Below are 19,684 nucleotides of genomic sequence, written 5' to 3' on the forward strand. Positions count from 1 at the left end.
AGATCATTGATATCAGAACAAAATAATGTATTATGGGATTTATCACATACCTATAGGAAAAACACTGTTAATATATATTAATAGCATAAATGTCAGGAGTGTACTGAAAGTGTACTATTATAGGCTTCCTGAACTACACAATTTGTATAATTCTTGAAGGCAGACTTTCATTATTTAAAGATGTACACTATAAACTGTACAGCAACCACTAATATTTAATTCAAAAAATGCAGAGGGGGAAAAGAACAAAGAACAGACTGGACATATAGAAAGCAAACAGCAAGATGACAGACTTAACCCAAACCACATTAAATATAAATGTTCTTATGAACACCCAATTGAAAGGCAGGCATTGTATTAAAAAAGCAAGACCCAACTATATGCTATTTACAAGAAATGCGTTTTATATCTGACCCTTGAACAAGTGTCTTAACTTCCTCTAGTTCCATCTCCTAATATGTTGCTCTGCAGTAGCTTTGATAAGTAACAGCCCACATTATTAGCGCAACCTTGTAGCCACCAGAAGAAAGAGAATGGAACTGCAACTTTTTTGAAGACTTAGTCCCAAAGAATGTTCACATTATTTTATCTGTCTAGTAGTTCCCTGGGAGACTCCACTTAACAGTCTGTCTGAAGTTGAATGACTTGGAACTTACCTAATGTGAAAAGCCCTTCCCTCAGGAGCATTTATGGAAAACAATTACAGGAAAATGTTTTACTTTCATAGCTGCCTAAGACAGTGAATAACATCTGAGTCAAGCAATAGACTAAACAAAAGCTTAAAAATAAAAACTATGGGGTTTCCCTGGTGGCGCAGTGATTGAGAGTCCGCCTGCTGATGCAGGGTACATGGGTTCATGCCCCGGTCCAGGAAGACCCGACATGCCACAGAGCAGCTGGGCTGGGCCCGTGAGCCATGGCCGCTGAGCCTGTGCATCCAGAGCCTGTGCTCCGCAACGGAAGAGGCCACAACAGTGAGAGGCCCGTGTACCGCAAAAAAAAATTTTTTAAATAAAAAATAAATAAATAAAATAAAAACTATGAAATGAGACGTCCATACAGTTTTGAAAGACTCCAACATATTCCCTAGGAATCCAGAAGAAAACACACATGTATAGAAATGTGTGCATGCTCAGAGAAGGTCTAAGAAGGACCTAGGTTCTCACCTCTAGCTGACCTTGAGGCTCTGTACACACAGGAAGTAAATGTTAAGAAAGAGCTGTCGGCTACCCAGCTGAGTGTCAAAGGTTTGCCCTAATACACACAGAGAGCCTCTTAGCAAATACTGGGAGATTTACTGGTTCCAGGAATTTAGGAGCAAAATTTTGTATATTGAAATTATGCTGATAAAAATCCTAACTAGACTGCTATATATTAAGAAATTTTTTAAAAAGAAAGAAATTGATGGTAATCCTCACAGCAACCACTAAGAAAATAACTCAAAAATGTATAGTAAAGGAAACAAAAAGAAAATTAAAATGGTACAAAGCAAATAAGTATTGAATGAAAATAATAAGGAATTAAGAAACAAAAAAATGACATATAGAAAACAAGTAGCAAAGTAGAAGAAATAAGTCCTTCGTTATCTCCTCATCAGTAATTACATTAAATGTAAATGGATTAAATACAACAATTAAAAGACAGATACTGGCAAAATGGTTTAACAGAATCATTCAAAAAGACATCTGCAATAGACATACTTCATATTCAGGCACAAACATGTTGAAGGTGAAAGGATGGAAAAAGATATACCATGCAAACAGAAACCAAAAGAGAGGTGAAGAGGCTATATCAATGTTAGACCAAACAGACTTTAAGATAAAAATTATTACTAGAGGCAAAGAATGACACTTTATAATGATAAGATTGACAATCCTTCAAGAATACATAATAATCATTAACATATACATGCTGAACAGAGCCACAAAATACAAGAAGAAAAAACTGACAGAATTAAAGGGTGTAACAGTTCAAAAATAATAGTTGGAGACTTCAATACTCAACTTTCAATAATGCATCAAACTAGACAGAAGATCAGCAAAGAAATAGACAACTTGAACAACATTATAAACCAACTAAACCAGGAATCCCCAACCCCGGGGCCACGGACCGGTACCGGAACCAGGCCACACATTAGAAGGTGAGCAGCAGGTGAGCAAGTGAAGCTTCATCTCATTACCACCTAAGCTCCACCTCCTGTAAGATCAGCGGTGGCCTTAGATTCTCATAGGAGCACAAACCCTACTATGAAAGGCACATGCAAGGGATCTAGGTTGCATGCTCCTTATGAGAATCTAATGCCTGATGATCTGAGATGGAGCTGAGGTGGTGATGCTAGGCTGGGGAGTGGCTGCAAATACAGATTATTATTAGCATAGAACTAATGTATGGTCTCTTCACAGAGACCATAGTAAATCAATTGTTTGCAAGCTCATATCAAAACTTTATCAGTGAGTGCCAAGTGACAAGCTGCATCTTACGGAGTAGACTGGACATAAGCAACACACTTTGGGTGTCACTGTGTCCCATCACCCCCAGAAAGGACCATCTAGTTGCAGGAAAACAAGCTCAGGGCTCCCACTGATTCTGCATTATGGTGAGTTGTATAATTATTTCATTATATATTACAGTGTAATAATAATGGAAATAAAGTGCACAATAAGTATAATGCCCTTGAATCATCCCCAAATCATCCCCCCTCAGCCAGTCTGTGGAAAAATTGTCTTCCACAAAATTGGTCCCTGGTGCCAAAAAGTTTGGGGACTACTGAACTAAATCGAACAGGCATCTTTAGAGCCCTCTGCCCAACAACAGCAGAAATACATATTCTTCTCAAGTGCACATGCAACATTCTCCATTATAGGCCATATACTAGCCCGAAAAATAAGTCTCAATAAATTCAAAAGGATTGAAATCATACAAGATATGTTTCTACAACCATGATATAAAGAAATTAGAAATCAATAACAAAGAAATTTGGAAAGCTCACAAATATGTTAGAAATAAAACAACACACTCTTCAATAACCAATGAGTAAATACTTTGAGATGAAGGAAAACAAAACCATATCAAAATTTAGGGGATACAGAAAAATAAGTGCTTTGAGGCGGTAAATTTATACAATTTATACCATTTAAATTTATACCATTTATAGTAGTAAAGGCATTTACTACAGTTTAAAAAAGAAAGATCTCAACCTAATTTTCTGTCATAAGAAATTAGAAAAACAGGGCTTCCCTGGTGGCGCAGTGGTTGAGAGTCCACCTGCCGATGCAGGGGACGCAGGTTCACGCCCCGGTCCGGGAAGATCCCACATGCTGTGGAGCGGCTGGGCCCGTGAGCCATGGCCACTGAGCCTGTGCGTCCAGAGCCTGTGCTCCACAATGAGAGAGGCCACAACAGTGAGAGGCCCATGTAGCACCAAAAAAAAAAAAAAAAGAAAAACAAAAGCAAGCTAAATGTAAGACATGCAGAAATAGAGTATAGAAAAACGAGAGAAAATCAATGAAAACAAAAATTCATTCATGGAAAATATCAAAAACACTGATAAATCTTTATCACTGATAAACCAATTACAAAAAGAAAGAAGACTAAAATTACTAAAATAAGGAATTAAAAAGGGAACACTGCTACCAACCTACATAAAAAGGATTACAAGGGGATAAGCTGCTTACAAAAAAATAGATCATATAGATGAAAGTGGACAAATTACTAGAAAAACACAAACAACCAAAACCGACTCAAGAAAAAGTAGAAAATATGAATAGATACAGAACAGAAAGAGAGATTGCATATCAATTTTTTTTTAAGTTACAACAAATATGGGCCCAGGACCATACAGCCTCACTAATGAATTCTACCAAATGTTTAAAGAAGAATTAATACCATCACTTTATATATATTCCTCCAAAAAAAAGAGGAAATACTTCCCAACTGATTCTCTAAGGTCAGTATCACCCTGATACCAAAACCATGCAATGACATCACAGTAAGACAAAATTACAGATCAGTATCCCTTACCAATACAGATACAAAAATCTCCAACAAAATAATAGCAAGCTAATTTCAGCAGCATATAAAAAAATTATACACACAATGACCACATGGGTTAGTCACAGGAATATAAAGCTGATTCAATCTATAAAAATTAATGTATAAAGAATATTCTTACAAACCAACTGAAAAACTGATAGGATTAGTAAATGAGTTTAGCAAGGTTGCAGGATACAAGAACAATATATAAAAGTTGTGTTTTATATGCTAGCAATGAAAAATCTGAAAATGAAATTACTAAAACAATTCCCTTTGCAACACCATAGAAAATACTTACGAACAAATTTTCGAGAAGAAATTACTTGAACACTGAAAATTTCAAAATACTGTTGAAATAAAGGAGACTTACACCCCTATTTTACACAATATCCAAAAATCAACTCTAAATGGATTAAAAACTTGAATGTAAGACCTGAAACCATAAAACTCCTAAAAGAAACATAGGCGGTAAGCTCCGTGACAGTGGTCTTTGTAATGATTTTTTGGATTCGACACCAAAAACAAAGGCAACAAAAGAAAAAGTAAACAAGTAGGACTATATCAAATTAAAAACCTTCTGCACGGTAAAGAAAACCACCAAGAAAATGAAAGGGCAATTTTAAAGTTTATTTTGTCTGATACGAGAATTGCTACTCCAGCTTTTTTTGATTTCCATTTGCATGGAATCTCTTTTGCCATCCCCTCAATTTTCCATCGTATGTGTCCCTAGGTCTGAAGTGGGTCTCTTGTAGACAGCATATATTTGGGTCTTGTTTCTGTATGCATTCAGCCAGTCTATGTCTTTTGGTTGGAGCATTTAATCCATTTACATTTAAGGCAATTTTTGATATGTATGTTCCTTTTACCATTTCTTAATTGTTTTGGGTTTGCTATTGTAGGTCTTTCCTTCTGTTGTATTTCCTGCCTAGAGAAGTTCCTTTAGCATTTGTTGTAAAGCTGGTTTGGTGGTGCTGAACTCTCTCAGCTTTTGCTTGTCTCTAAAGGTTTTAATTTTTGCTTGTCTCTAAAGGTTTTAATTTCTCCATCTAATCTGAATGAGATCCTTGCTGGGTAGAGTAATCTTGGTTGTAGATTTTCACCTTTCATCACTTTAAATATATTGTGCCACTCCCTTTTGGCTTGCAGAGTTTCTACTGAAAGATCAGCTGTTAACCTTATGGGGATTCTCTTGTATGTTATTTGTTGGTTTTTCCTTGTTGCTTTTAATATTTTTTCTTTGTATTTAATTTTTGATAGTTTGATTAATATGTGTCCTGGCGTGTTTCTCCTTGGATTTATCCTGTATGGGACTCTCTGCACTTCCTGGACTTGATTGAGTATTTCCTTTTCCATATTAGGGAAGTTTTCAACTATAATCTCTTCAAATATTTTCGCAGTCCCTTTCTTTTTGTCTTCTTCTGGGACCCCCTATAATTCGAATGTTGGTGCATTTAATGTTGTCCCAGAGGTCTCTGAGACTGTCCTCAAATCATTTCATTCTTTTTTCTTTATTCTGCTCTGCAGTAGTTATTTCCACTCTTTTATCTTCCAGGTCACTTATCTGTTCCTCTGCCTTAGTTATTCTCCTATTGATTCCTTTTAGAGAATTTTTAATTTCATTTATTGTGTTGTTCATGATTGTTTGTTTGCTCTTTAGTTCTTTTAGGTCCTTGTTAAATGTTTCTTGTATTTTCTCCATTCTATTTCCAAGATTTCACATCATGTTTACTATCATTTCTCTGAATTCTTTTTCCAGTAGACTGCCTATTTCCTCTTCATTTATTTGGTCTGGTGGGTTTTTACCTTGCTCCTTCATCTTTTGTGTGCTTCTCTGTCTTCTCATTTTGCTTAATTACTGTGTTTGGGGTCTCCTTTTCACAGGCTGTAGGTTCATAGTTCCCACTGTTTTGGTGTCTTCCCCCAGTGGGTAAGGTTGGTTCAGTGGGTTGTGTAGTCTTCCTGATGGAGGGGACTGGTGCCTGTGTTCTGGTGGATGAGGCTGAATCTTGTCTTTATGGTGGGCAGGACCACGTCTGGTGGTGTGTTTTGGGGTGTCTGTGACCTCATTATGATTTTAGGCAGCCTCTCTGCTAATGGGTGAGGTTGTGTTCCTGTCTTGTTAGTTGTTTGTTATAGGGTGTCTAGCACCGTAGCTTGATGGTCGTTGGGTGGAGCTGGGTTTTACTCTGAGATGGAGATCACTGGGAGAGCTTTCGCTGTTTGATATTACATAGAACCAGGAGGTCTCTGGTGGACCAATGTTCTGAACTCAGCTCTCCCACCTCAGAGGCTCTGGCCTGACACTGGCCAGAGCACGAAGACCTTGTGAGCCACACGACTCAGAAGCAAAGGTAGATAAAAAGAAAGAAAGAAAAAAATAAAATAAAATAAAGTTATTAAAATAAAAAATTTATTAAAAATAAAAAATTTAGGGCTTCCCTGGTGGTGCAGTGGTTGAGAGTCCGCCTGCTGATGCAGGGGACGTGGGTTCGTGCCCCAGTCTGGGAAGATCCCACATGCCATGAAGCGGCTGGGCCCGTGAGCCATGAGCCATGGCCACTGAGCATGCGTGTCCGGAGCCTGTGCTCCACAGTGGGAGAGGCCACAACAGTGAGAGGCCCGCGTACTGCAAAAAAAAAAAAAATAAAATAAAATAATTTAAAAGTAATAAAAAGAAAAGAAAAAAGAAAGAAAGCAACCAAAGCAAAAAACAAATCCACCAATGATAACAAGTGCTAAAAACTATCCAAAACAAAACAAAACAAAAGTAAAAAAACCACAGACAAACAGAACCATAGGACAAATGGTAAAAGCAAACCTATACAGACAAAAATCACAGAAAGAAGCATACACATACACACTCACAAAAAGGGAAAAAGGAAAAAAACAAATATATCTATCTATATATTAAAGAAAAAGGAAGAGAGCCACCAAATCAATAAACAAATCTACCAATGATAATAAACTCTAAATACTAAACTAAGATAAACATAAAACCAGCAACTAATTAGATGCAGAAAGCAAACCCCAAGTCTACAGTTGCTCCCAATGTCCACCGCCTCAATTTTGGGATGATTCAGTGTCTATTCAGGTATTCCACTGATATAGGGTACATCTAGTTGATTGTGGAGATTTAATCTGATGATCCTAAGGCTGCTGGGAGAAATTTCCCTTTCTCTTTGTTTGCACAGCTCCTGGGGTTCAGCTTTGGATTTGGCCCTGCCTCTGCATGTAGCTCGCTTGAGGGCATCTGTTCTTCACTCAGACAGGATGGGGTTAAAGCAACAGCTGATTAGGGGGCTCTGGCTCACTCAGACTGGGGGTAGGGAGGGGTATGGAATGTGGGCCAAGCCTGAGGCAGCAGAGGCCAGCATGACATTGCAACAGCCTGAGGTGCACCGTGTGCTCTCCAGGGGAAGTTGTCCCTGGATCATGGGACCCTGGCAGTGGCAGGCTGCACAGGCTCCCGGGATGGGGGGTGTGGATAGTGACCTGTGCTTGCACACACAGGCTACTTGGTGACTGTAGCAGCAGTGTTAGCATTTTGTGCCTGTCTCTGGCATCCACGCTGATAGCTGCGGCTCGCACCAGTCTCTGGCACTCATCTAGGTGGTACTCTGAATCCCCTCTCCTCGCGCACCCTGTAACAATGGTCTCTTGCCTCTTTGGCAGTTCCAGACTTTTTCCTGGACTCCCTCCTGGCTAGCTGTGGTGCATTAGCCCCTTTCAGGCTGTGTTCATGCAGCCAACCCCAGTCCTCTCCCTGGGATTTGACTTCTGAAGCCAGAGACTCGGCTCCCAGCCCCCACCTGCCCCAGCGGGCAGGCAGACAAGCCTCTCAGGCTGGTGAGTGCTGGTCGGCACCAACCCTCTGTCCAGGAATGTCTCCGCTTTGCCCTCTGCATCCCTGTTGCTGTGCAAGCCCTCTTCCATCCTTGTCGAGGGGACTGCTAACCTTTTCTCCTTTTATACAACACCCATGTTCACTGTATTATTCACAATAGCCAAGATATGCAAACAACTTTGTCCATCAATGGATGAACACATAATGAAAATGTGATATATATATACACATACATATATATGTATATATATACACATACATATATATATGTGTGTGTATATATATATATAATGGAATACTATTCAGCCCTGAGAAAGGAGGAAATAGTACAATTTGCAACAACACTGATGGACCTTGAGGGCATTATGCTAAGTGAAATAAGCCCTACAGAAAAAGACAAAAACCTCATGGTATCATATGTGGAATCTAAAAAGATAGTCAAAAATCATAGAAACAGAGAGTAGAAAAGTGGTTGGCAGGGAGGCTGCATAAAGGGTACAAACTTTCAGCTATAATATGAATAAGATCTGAAGATCTAATGCAAAACATGGTGACTACAGTTGATGACACTGTATCATATCATTGAAATTTGCTAAGAGAATAGAACTTAAATTTTTTCACCAAAAAAAGAAGAGAAAGCTGATGTATGTGTTAATTATCTAGATGGGAGGAATCTTCTCATCATGTATATCCGATCACCACAGTGTACACTCTAAGTATCTTACAATTTTATATGTCAATTTACCTCATAAAGCTGATTTTAAAAAATACAAATAAATAGACATCCCAAGTTCCAAGATTAGAAGACATAATATTGGTATGATACCAGTATTCCCCAAATTAATCTACAGATTCAACACAATTATATCAAAATTCCAACTCCTTTTTTTAAGAGGTACAAACTATTATGTATAAAATAAGCTACAAGGATATATTGTACAACATGGGGAATATAGCTAATATTTTATAATAACTATAAATGGATTATAACTTTGAAAAAGTGTTAATCACTATATTGTACACCTGTAACTTATATAATATTGTACAGCAACTATACTTCATCAACAAAAAAATAAAAGGTTAAAAAAAAGAAATTGGCAAGTTGATCCTAAAATTCATTGGAGATGCAAGACTCAGAAAAACTAAACCCATCTACAAAAAAGAAAGTTAGAGAAGTCACTCTTCTTGATGTCAAGACATACTACAAAAGTGCAATAATCAAGACAGCATGCTACTACCATAAAGATAGACATATAGATCAATGGAGTAGAATTGAGCACTCATAAGTTAATCATACATCCAGTATTGTCACATGGTTTTTGAGAAGGGTGCCAAGACAATTCAGTAAAGCAAAGAATAGTTTTTGACAAATGGTGCTAGGACAACTGGATATGCATGTGCAAAAGACTGAACTGGATGCCTCTCTCATACCATATCCAAAATGTAACTCAGAATGAATCAATAACCTAAATGTTAGAGCAAAAGTTATAATATTCTTAGAAGAAAACATAGGTGCAAATCTTTTTTTTTTTTTTTTTTTTTTTTTGCGGTATGTGGGCCTCTCACTGTTGTGGTCTCTCCCGTTGCGGAGCACAGGCTCTGGACGCGCAGGCTCAGCGGCCATGGCTCACAGGCCTAGCCACTCTGCGGCATGTGGGATCTTCCCAGACCGGGGCACGAACCTGTGTCCCCTGCATTGGCAGGTGGACTCTCAACCACTGCGCCACCAGGGAAGCCCAGGTGCAAATCTTTATCACCCTGCTTTAGGTGACAATTTATTAATATGACACCTACAGCATAATCAACCAAAGAAAAGAGAGATAATTTGGACTGTATCAAAACTAAAAATTTTACATATTAAAGAACACTATCAAAGAAGTGAAAATCCAAATCACAGAGTGGAAGAAAATATTTGCTCATAATATACTGGATAAGGATATAGTTCCAGAATATATAAAGAAGTCTTAACAGTTCTACAATAAACAGGCAACACGATTTTTAAATGGGCAAAGAACTTGAATAGACATTTCCCTAGAGAAGATATATTGTACAAATGGTCAATAAGCACATGAAATGATGCTCAACATGATTAGTCATTTAGATAAATGCAAACCACAAGATGATACTATTCCATATCCACTAGGATGACTATAATTTTTAAAAATGGGAAATAGCAAGTGTTGGTTAACATGTGGAGAATTTGGAAACCTCAAACGTTGCTGTGTGAATTTAAATGGTAAAGCTATTTTGAAAACAGCTTGGCAGTTCCTAAAATAGTTAGAGTTACCATATGACCCAGGAATTCCCCTCCTGGGTATAAAACAAAGAGAATTGAATAATACGTCCACACAAAATTTTGTACACAAACGTTCATAGCAGAATTATTCATGATAGCCAAAAGTAGAAACTACTCAAAGTATCAATCAACTAAAGAATGTATAAACAAAATTTGGCATATCCATACAACGGAATATTACTCATACATAAAAAGAAATGATGTACTAATTCATGCTATGTCATGGTTGAACTTTGAAAACATTACACTAAGTGGAAGAAGGCTGACATAAAAGCCACATATTGTATCATTCCATTTATATAAAATTTCCAGGATAGGCAAATCCACTGAGATAATTAAGTTGATTAGTTTTCAGGGGCTAGGAGGAGGGAGAAATGAAGAGTGAATGCTAATGGATATGAGCAATTATTTTCAGGATGATGAATATATTCTGCAATTATGTAGTGGTGACGGTTGCACAGCCTGGTGAATATACTTAAAACCACTAAATTGTTCATGTTAAAAGGGTGAATTTTATGGTACATAAATTATATCAGTAAAATAGCAATACAAAAAATACATTTGTGAATGGTTTCATACCTTCCCCAATTTATTGTAAACTGAGTGCAGAAAGAATAAAGTGTGGAAAGCAACACACCAAAATGTTTAACAGTGACAATTTTGGGGTGGTGGGATTAAGGGTTATTTTTTAAATTTAACTTCCTCTTTCTCATATTTTTAAATAATTCAATTAACCTTATAATCCTAATAAAATGAATTTGATAGAAAACAATAGACATCCATTAGCTGAAAAGCACATAAAATTTAACCCACCTCTCATACTTTATTAACTCAAAATGGATCATATAATAAATGTAAAACTATAAAATGTCTTACTAGAAAACACAGGAGAATCCCATGACTAGGTAGAATTTGATCCAGGTATGCAAGGTTGGTTAATCAACTAAGGTAATCCATCATGTCAACAAACTTTTAAAAAAGAAAAAAAAAAAATCACATGATCATATCAATAGATGCAGAAAAAGCTTTTGACAAAAATCAGTACACATTAATGGTAAAAACTTTCAGTAAACTAAGAATAGAGAGGAGCTTTCTCAACTTGACAAAGACTATTTACAAAAAAACTACAGCTAATGTCATATTTAATGGTGAGAAACTCAAAGCTTTCCCACTGAGAACAAGTACAAGGTAAGGATTTTCCCCCCTCACCACTCCTTTAAACATTGTACCGGAAGTCCTTGCTAATGCTATAAAAGGCAATGAAAGATATACAGATTGGGAAGGAAGACATAAAACTGTCTTTGTTCACAGATGACATGATCATCTGTGTAGAAAATCTAAAAGAATCAACAACAATAAAAACTCCTGGGATTTATAAGCAGTTATAACAAGGGTGCAGGTAAAAGGCTAAATATGCAAAAGTCAACTGATCTTCCATATCCTAGCAATGAACAAGTGCATTTGAAATAAAAACAATATCATTTACATTAGCACCAAAAAATAAAATACTTAGATATAAACCTAACAAAATATGTACATGATCTATCCAAGGAAAACTACAAAACTCTGGTGAATAAAATAAAAGAAGAACTATATAAATGGAGAGATATTCTATGTTCCTGGATAGGAAGACTCAGTATTGTCAAGATGTCAGTTCTTCCCAACTTGATCTATGGATTCAAGGCACATCCAGTCAAAATCCCAGCAAATTATTTTATGGATAGCGACAAATTGTTTTAAAGTTTGTGGGAAGAGGCAAATGACCACGAAGAGCCAACACAACATTGAAGGAGAAAAACAAAGTTGGAGGAATGACACTACCTGATTTCAAGACTTACTATAAAGCTGAAATAATCAAAACATTGTGCTATTGGTAAAAGAATAGACAAACAGAACAATGGAACATAACATAGAGCCCAGAAATACATCCCCATAAATATACCTAACTGATCTTTGGCAAAAGGGCAAAAGTACTAAAATGGAGAACAGTCTTTTTAACAAATGGTGCTGGAACAATTGGACTTTCACATGACGAATCTAGACACAGATCATACACTCTTCACAAAAATTAATTCCAAATTGATCACAGACCTAAATGTAAAATGCAAAGCTATGAAATTCCTAGGAGAAATCCCATCCCTAGATGGCTTCTGGTATGATGATGCCTTTTTAGATATACCACCATTGGTGTATCCCTATTTCCTTCAATCCATGAAGGAAATAATTTATAAACTGGGCTACATTAAGATTTAAAACTTCTTCTCTGCAAAAGAAAATATCAAGAGAATTATAAGCTAAGCCACAGATTGAGAGAAAAGATTTGCAACAGACACATCTGATACAGGACTATTATCCAAAATATACAAAGAACTCTTAAAACTCAACAATAAGAAAAACAACAACTCGATTAAATAATGAGCCAATACCTTAACAGACACCTCACCTAAGAAGATATACTGATGGCAAACAAGCGTATGAAAAGATGCTCTGCATCGTATGTCATCAGGGAAATGCAAACTGAAACAATGAGATACAACTCTACACCTATTAGAATGGCCAAGATCAGAAAAATGACAACATCAAATGCTGGCAAGGATACGGAACAACAGAAACCCTCATTCATCGCTTATAGGAATGCAAAATGGTACAGCCATCTTGGAAGACAGTTTGGCTTTTTCTTACAAAACTAAACGTACTCTTACCTATGATCCAGCAGTAGTACTCCTTGATGTGTACCCATAAGAGTGAAAAATTATGCCCCCGCAAAAACACTGTGTGTGAATGTTAATAGATTTGTCCATAATTGCCAAAACTTGGAACCAAGCAAGCTGTCCTTCAGTAGGTGAATGAATAAATAAACTGTGGTACACCAGACAATGAAATACATTCAGCACTAAAAAGGCATGAGCTATCAAGCGATGAAAAGACATCAGCAGGGGTTAGGGAGTTTAAATGCATATTACTAAGTGAAAGAAGCCAATCTGAAAAGGCTACATACTGTATGATTCCAACCATATGACTTTCTGGAAAAGGCAAAACTATGTACACAATAAAAAGATCAGTGGATGTCAGGGGTTGGGGGAGAGAGATGAATAGAGCAGTGGAAATACTCTGCATGATATTATAATGATGGATATTTGTCATTATACATTTGTCCAAACCCACAGAATGTACAACTCCTAAGTTAAATTATGGACCTTGGGCGATTATGAGGTGTCAATGTAGGTTCATCCCTGGTAAACGTTTTTTAAGGACCAAACTGGGGAGTGATACTGATAATGTGGGAGGCTATGAATGTATGGAGGTAGAGAGTAAGTCTTAAAAAAGAGCATATCTGTTCAACCTTAGTTTAAGCAGAGTCCTTCAGCATGATACCAAAATATGATCCATAGAAGGAAAACTGATAAATTAGATATACCAAAATAGAAAATACCTGTTCTGTAAAAGATACGGTTTAAAATGTGTAAAGACAAGACACAGACTGGGAGAAAATATTTGCAAATCACATTTTTTTTTTTTTTTTTTTTTTGCCGTACACGGGCCTCTCACTGCTGCGGCCTCCCCCGTCACAGAGCAAAGGCTCTGGACGCGCAGGCTCAGCGGCCATGGCTCACGGGCCCAGCCACTCCGCGGCATGTGGGATCCTCCCGGACCGGGGCACGAACCCACGTCCCCTGCATCAGCAGGTGGACTCCCAACCACTGCACCACCAGGGAAGCCCCTGCAAATCACATTTTTGACAAAATACTTGGATCTAGGATATACAGTCAACTCTCAAAAACTCAATAATAAGCAAACAAATATCCCAAATTAATAAATGAGTAATGAGCAACCTAAGTGTCCATTGACAGATGAATGGATAAAGAAGATGTGGCACATATATACAATGAAACATTATTCAGCCATAAAAAGAAACGAAATTGAGTTATTTGTAGCGAGGTAGATGGACCTAGAGACTGTCATACAGAGTGAAATAAGTCAGAAAGAGAAAAACGAATACCATATGCTAATGCATATATATGGAAACCAAAAAAAAAAAAAGGTCTGAAGAACCTAGGGACAGGATAGGAATAAAGACACAGATGTAGAGAATGGACTTGAGGACACAGGGAGGGGGAAGGGTAGGCTGGGACGAAGTGAGAGAGTGGCATGGACATATATACACTACCAAATGTAAAATAGATAGCTAGTGGGAAGCAGCCACATGGCACAGGGAGATCAGCTCTGCTTTTGACCACCTAGAGGGGTGGGATAGGGAGAGTGGGAGGGAGACACAAGAGGGAGGGGATGTGGGGATATATGTATATATATAGCTGATTTACTTTGTTATAAAGCAGCAACTAACACACCAGTGTAAGGCAATTATACTCCAATAAAGATGTTAAAAAATAAAAAATAAATAAATGAGTAATGATCTAAACAAACACTTCATCAAAGAATATATGTGGATTCAAGGAAACATAGGAAAAGATGCTCAATACCACTACTCATTAGGACAAAGGAAAGTAAAACTACAATGAGATACTACTACATAGCTATTAGAATAACAACAACAACAAAAATCCTGACAACATCAAGTATTAGTTAGGAGTGGAGCAACTGGCACTCTATACTTTGCTAGCAGGAATGCAAATGGTACTGTCACTTTGGAAAACAGTTTGTCAATGTCTTATAAAAGTAAACACACATCTATCATATAACATTGCATTCGCATTCCTAGATACTTATCCAAGAGATAAAAACGTATTCACACCAAAACCTGTATGCAAATGTTTACAGCAACTGTATTCATAATCACCCAAAGTGGAAACCACTCAGATTTCCTTCAATAAAGTAAATGGATAAATTATGGTATATTCACTCAAAGAAATAGTACTCAGAGATTTCTAGGAACAAAGTATTGATTCACACACCATGGATAAGTCTCAATTTCATTTTGCTAAATGAAAGAACCAGAGCCAAAAGTCTACATGTCATGTGAGGCCACTCATATGATATCATGTAAAAGGCAAAACTACAGGGACAGGGAATGGACCAGTTGTTGCCAGGTGTAGGGGGTGGGGACAGGAGTTGTTTAAAAAGGGAAAGAATGAAGGCGTTTCAGGTGTAATGAAACCATTCTATTTTATGGTTGTGGTGGCGGTTACATAACTCTATGCCTTTGTCAAAACCCAAAGAACTGCATGTCATAAAGAGAATGTTACTCTATGTGAGTAAAATATACAAATAAAAATGAATAAATAATATCTTAGAAGAAAAACAAAATAAGCAATTGGTAAAAGATGAAAAGTATTAAGTAATTGTAATCACGCAAAGGAACTCTATCTCAATTCATATACAAGCACATAAGCTTATATATACATACTAGGCCTGGAGAGAAAAGTAATTTTTGTCTAAACGTTGAACATATTAGCCCTGCCAAGGAATTTAAAGCTTCAAATTGAGCTCTTCTAACTGAGCTGAGCTCTTCTAACTGCAAAGAGAAATTCAGAGCTCTTCTAACTGCAAAGAGAAATTCAGAGCTAATTTGAGTAAGTGCTGAATTGTTATGAATAAGAAAATAATTTACATTGTTACTATTATTGTTACCATGACAATGTTATAATATACAAATTATATATTAAGTATATACAGTATATACATAAATATTATATATAATAGCACATTATAATTATGTTTCTAAGAAAGATGTATCAATAAAAAAGATAGAAGATGGGCAAGTAACCAAAAGAGGAATCTAAGAGCACTTATAAGAGGATAACTGACACTTAAGAGTTGCTTCAATTACTATGACACTTCCCCCAAATAATGGTAAACTCTACAACAAAGACAGAGAACATGGAGTGGGGCAGGTGCTACTCAAGGAAAGGACCGAGTTTCACGTTTGAGTGACATCAGTCTGATGATAAAGGAAGAGCCACTAGGGACAGAATAAATAGCAAGAAATCTGAGGAGACAGGGATTCAGATCCAAAGGTGATGTGGAAATAAAAATCCCCTCATTAATTCACAGAAATTTGTGGGAGAGCATTTGACTTTTCAAATTTCATAATGGAGGGAGGCTCAAACCAATCTCTTAGGAGAAGGGAATCTCTAGTTGGCATATGGGTTACATATGGGATATCTGAGAGCAACCAAACTGTTCACTGTCAAATAACTTACAAAAATAAACCACTAGAAATCAAGTGTTTGTATGAATCAAGAAGTGAAGAAGACATACGAGCAATAAATTGGTGAAATTGAAATTGGAGAAACCAGAAGTTAGTATTCAAAGGTAGTAAGTAGAAACTTCTGTGAAGCTTACACAGTACTCCAGATTAGGGGTTCAAAATTTTCTTACTCTCCTGTCACCCACTCTCTCACTACACTCACTCTCTATTTTGTCCCTAGTTAAGACTTTCGGTTACCTCACACTCTCCTATCTTCCCAATTATCAGTCCACTTTTCAGTTTCACTTGCCTCCTTACCCTAGGCCCCCATAGGCAACCATTAAAACACAATGTCTATCTTAAAATCTGGATAATTCTGTCAAGAACTGTGAAGGATCTGAGATTTTCCCCTACTTGCAAGCTAATTCAGCCTGCCACAGTTTCATGGATGGTGGCAGAAGACACAAGACTCCTGCATTAGTGACAAAGGGCCACTGGCCATTATAGGAATAGTAGTAGCCAGAGTACCAACACTTGCATCAGTTCCCCAAGTTACAAGACTCACAGAGCAACAAGAAAAAGGCCAGTTGTCACCTGCACACATAGTGGGATACATACAGGAAAGAAATCCCGAGCTCAGGGAACCTGAATCTTTTATAATGGGTAGTAAGTCAGCCTAGACCTCGCCCTGGAGGAAGATACCATCTTTATTATACTGAACAGTCAGCAAACCCACCCTTTTCCCCAAGGGGAGACATTATCTTTTTTGTCCAAGCCTGTTCACTCTACAAATATCCTTTAGAGACAGTTCCAAACAAAGGCAGTCAGTGCCTCTACTCACAAGACATGCAGAAATGCTAGCAGCCTTCCAACAGTCCCCAAATTTTCTCTCTTGGTTTGGGGGTCTTATATTTACTCTAGAAATTTATTAAATCACACCCTACAGCATCCTTTATGAAAAAGAATTTCAGGTGGTCCTCATAGACACTCACCTTTATCATTTTCATCTTTTGTCTATATTAGAGATGTCTGATTGCTCACCTCCGATTCGCAGAGAACCAATGATAATCTGCAAAGGATGTCCTCTAAACCCTTACCACATAACTGTCCCTAACTGGACCAAAGTCTCTCTTCCCAAGAAATTGCACTTGAAACAAAAGACTGAGGCAGCCAACACGGTGCCATGTGCAAACTGAAGACACAGAAGATAACTAGCAAAGTCTTACTTTCTAAAAAAGGTAATCTTTAGAGAGCAGAATGGAACAGTCATGCAGTGGCAAGCATTTCCAAGCCACCAGGCAATCCCACAAAGGGGAAGAAAAACAAGCTTTCTTGCTCCAATGAGGCCCAGCTCTATTATCTTCGACTGTGCTCCACGATAATTTCTTGTTTCCCGTGAAGTTCCCTACAATACCCCCAAGTAGTTTTACATTTTCTTTAACTTTTTAGTGTAGGTTTATAGTCTGCACCTATCAATTCTTGAATAACCCTTGAATACAATTTACCTTCCTAAGATCATCAAGCCACTCAAATCGTGGCCCAATCTCCTTCTTCACTAAGGAGATAAAGGTAATTGTCATGAGCTCCTCTTATTCTACCTCAAAAGACCTATAATATCATCTATCTATCTAGAACATATACATGATAGCAATTTTTACTTTACACTGTATGCCTAATATGATGTGACAACCAGCAGTCATTTGATCAAAGAAATTATTTTCCCCTTTGTGTTAAATAGGCTTATAACTAGCTTTACAACATGATCAGAAATAAGCATGTTTTGTTTTGGCAAAGATATCTTCAGCTCTGAAAAATGTCACTTTACTTTTAGAATCTTTTTAGCCTTTCATGACAAAAACTGATCTATTTTATTACAAAAAGTGTTATTTTACTCTTTCCCTGAAAGACAGTTTTGACTGCTTTACAAAGGGATCGTTATGCTTCCTTTTTTTGGAAATTTAAGCGAAAACTTTCATGATGTCAAGCATTGTTTGATAGTTTCATTATTGCCAGGGTGCCAGGGAAAGAGGGTAAGTAGATACACCGTCAAAATCCAATTTTCAGATGTTTATCATCATATTTTCTATGTAACTCTTCTTTTTGGGCTGCTTGGTGGAAATAATACACTTGTAAATCCACTTATTTTCTCTTCTGTTTACTTTACTGTGAGTTACATTAGTCTCATACTTTGACAAATCATCTTATTTCCCTGGTCCACTTTTGTGAATTTGGGATATAACTCAATAAAATAATATGCAAATTTCACAAATATAAACAATAGCATGAAAGCACCTGACCTTCTCCTTGCTAACCGAATGTTAGCGAAGACCAAGTGAGCAATATTTCCCTCACAGTACCTGAGCAACCAAGGATATAATAGTCATGAACCATTACGGAGAACGCAATCGAGAGTGTATTGAGAAAGTAATCTGATGATGATATCATAATTAATCCTGCATTTCATATTTATTAAAGCTATTTCAAGCAATGTTTCATCCTTTTCCCCCTCTGGACCATTTGATACTCAGATCGTAAAGTAGGTCAAAGATTTTGCTTTGAGAAACACTCATCGGTTAGCTACCTGAACGCAAAGATTTTCACCCATTCCTTTGACTACCACACACCTAGACCAGCAGAGAACTAATATATGCCTAATAAAAGGTCACAGTCCTTAATGTGTATATTTCAAATTTTGTCCTTTCCCTTCCTTTGCCTTAACATCCTTTTGACTCCAAGGAGACAACTTTTGTAAGCATGACTTTTCAATCCAGTTTGGCCTCTCTGAATTTCTAACCCTTATTGCTACTTCCCTGCTGGAAAATTTCCACTTATGTGGTAAAAATTATCGAGTTTAATATTTCCAAAACAAACTCATCACTATGTACTACATAACATAAAAAGCGCCTCACATTTCCCCCTGCCACTTGTCACATTATTCCATTAGTAATCGAGGCTCACCTTCTCAGCTTTTTATTTCCTCTTTCTCCCATATCTACTGTCAATATTAAAGCCTTATTATTCTTTTAAAACTTGTTTATTTTATTTATAGTTATGTTTAAATTACAACTGTAATACGGACTTATTTGAAGAGCTAATACAATCCAAAGCTGCATAATAAGAGTTGATAGTTCAACCCTAACATCCATGTCCTGCCCCTTCTACACAATCAGGGTTTCAAGACTGTTATGGCACAATGACTATTGTTACTTAATTGATAGCCAAATTCACGCCAAGCCTCTTTCCAGTTCTACTGCAACTACCGTAACTCAGGTCTGCTCTATCAAAATGACCATTTTTCATGTTTGAGTCTTTCCACTTCGTCCATAATCTATTCTGCTCACTTCCAACATATAGCTCTTAAGAT

The 19,684-nt window shown here is 37.2% G+C and overlaps 1 protein-coding gene and 1 pseudogene across 10 annotated transcripts in view; both read right to left on the bottom strand.

Annotated features, from left to right (window-relative positions):
* The window catches only part of NOL4 (nucleolar protein 4), a 394,743-nt gene that overhangs the window by 323,926 nt on the left and 51,133 nt on the right, over window positions 1-19,684 (bottom strand). The gene's annotated exons all lie outside the window — the stretch shown is intronic.
* Window positions 7,952-8,009, bottom strand: LOC113631386 (uncharacterized; annotated as a pseudogene).

This window comes from Aethalodelphis obliquidens, unplaced genomic scaffold, assembly GCF_003676395.1.
Source record: "Aethalodelphis obliquidens isolate GAN/ISIS:26980383/991018 unplaced genomic scaffold, ASM367639v1 scaffold32, whole genome shotgun sequence".
Lineage (NCBI taxonomy): Eukaryota > Metazoa > Chordata > Mammalia > Artiodactyla > Delphinidae > Aethalodelphis > Aethalodelphis obliquidens.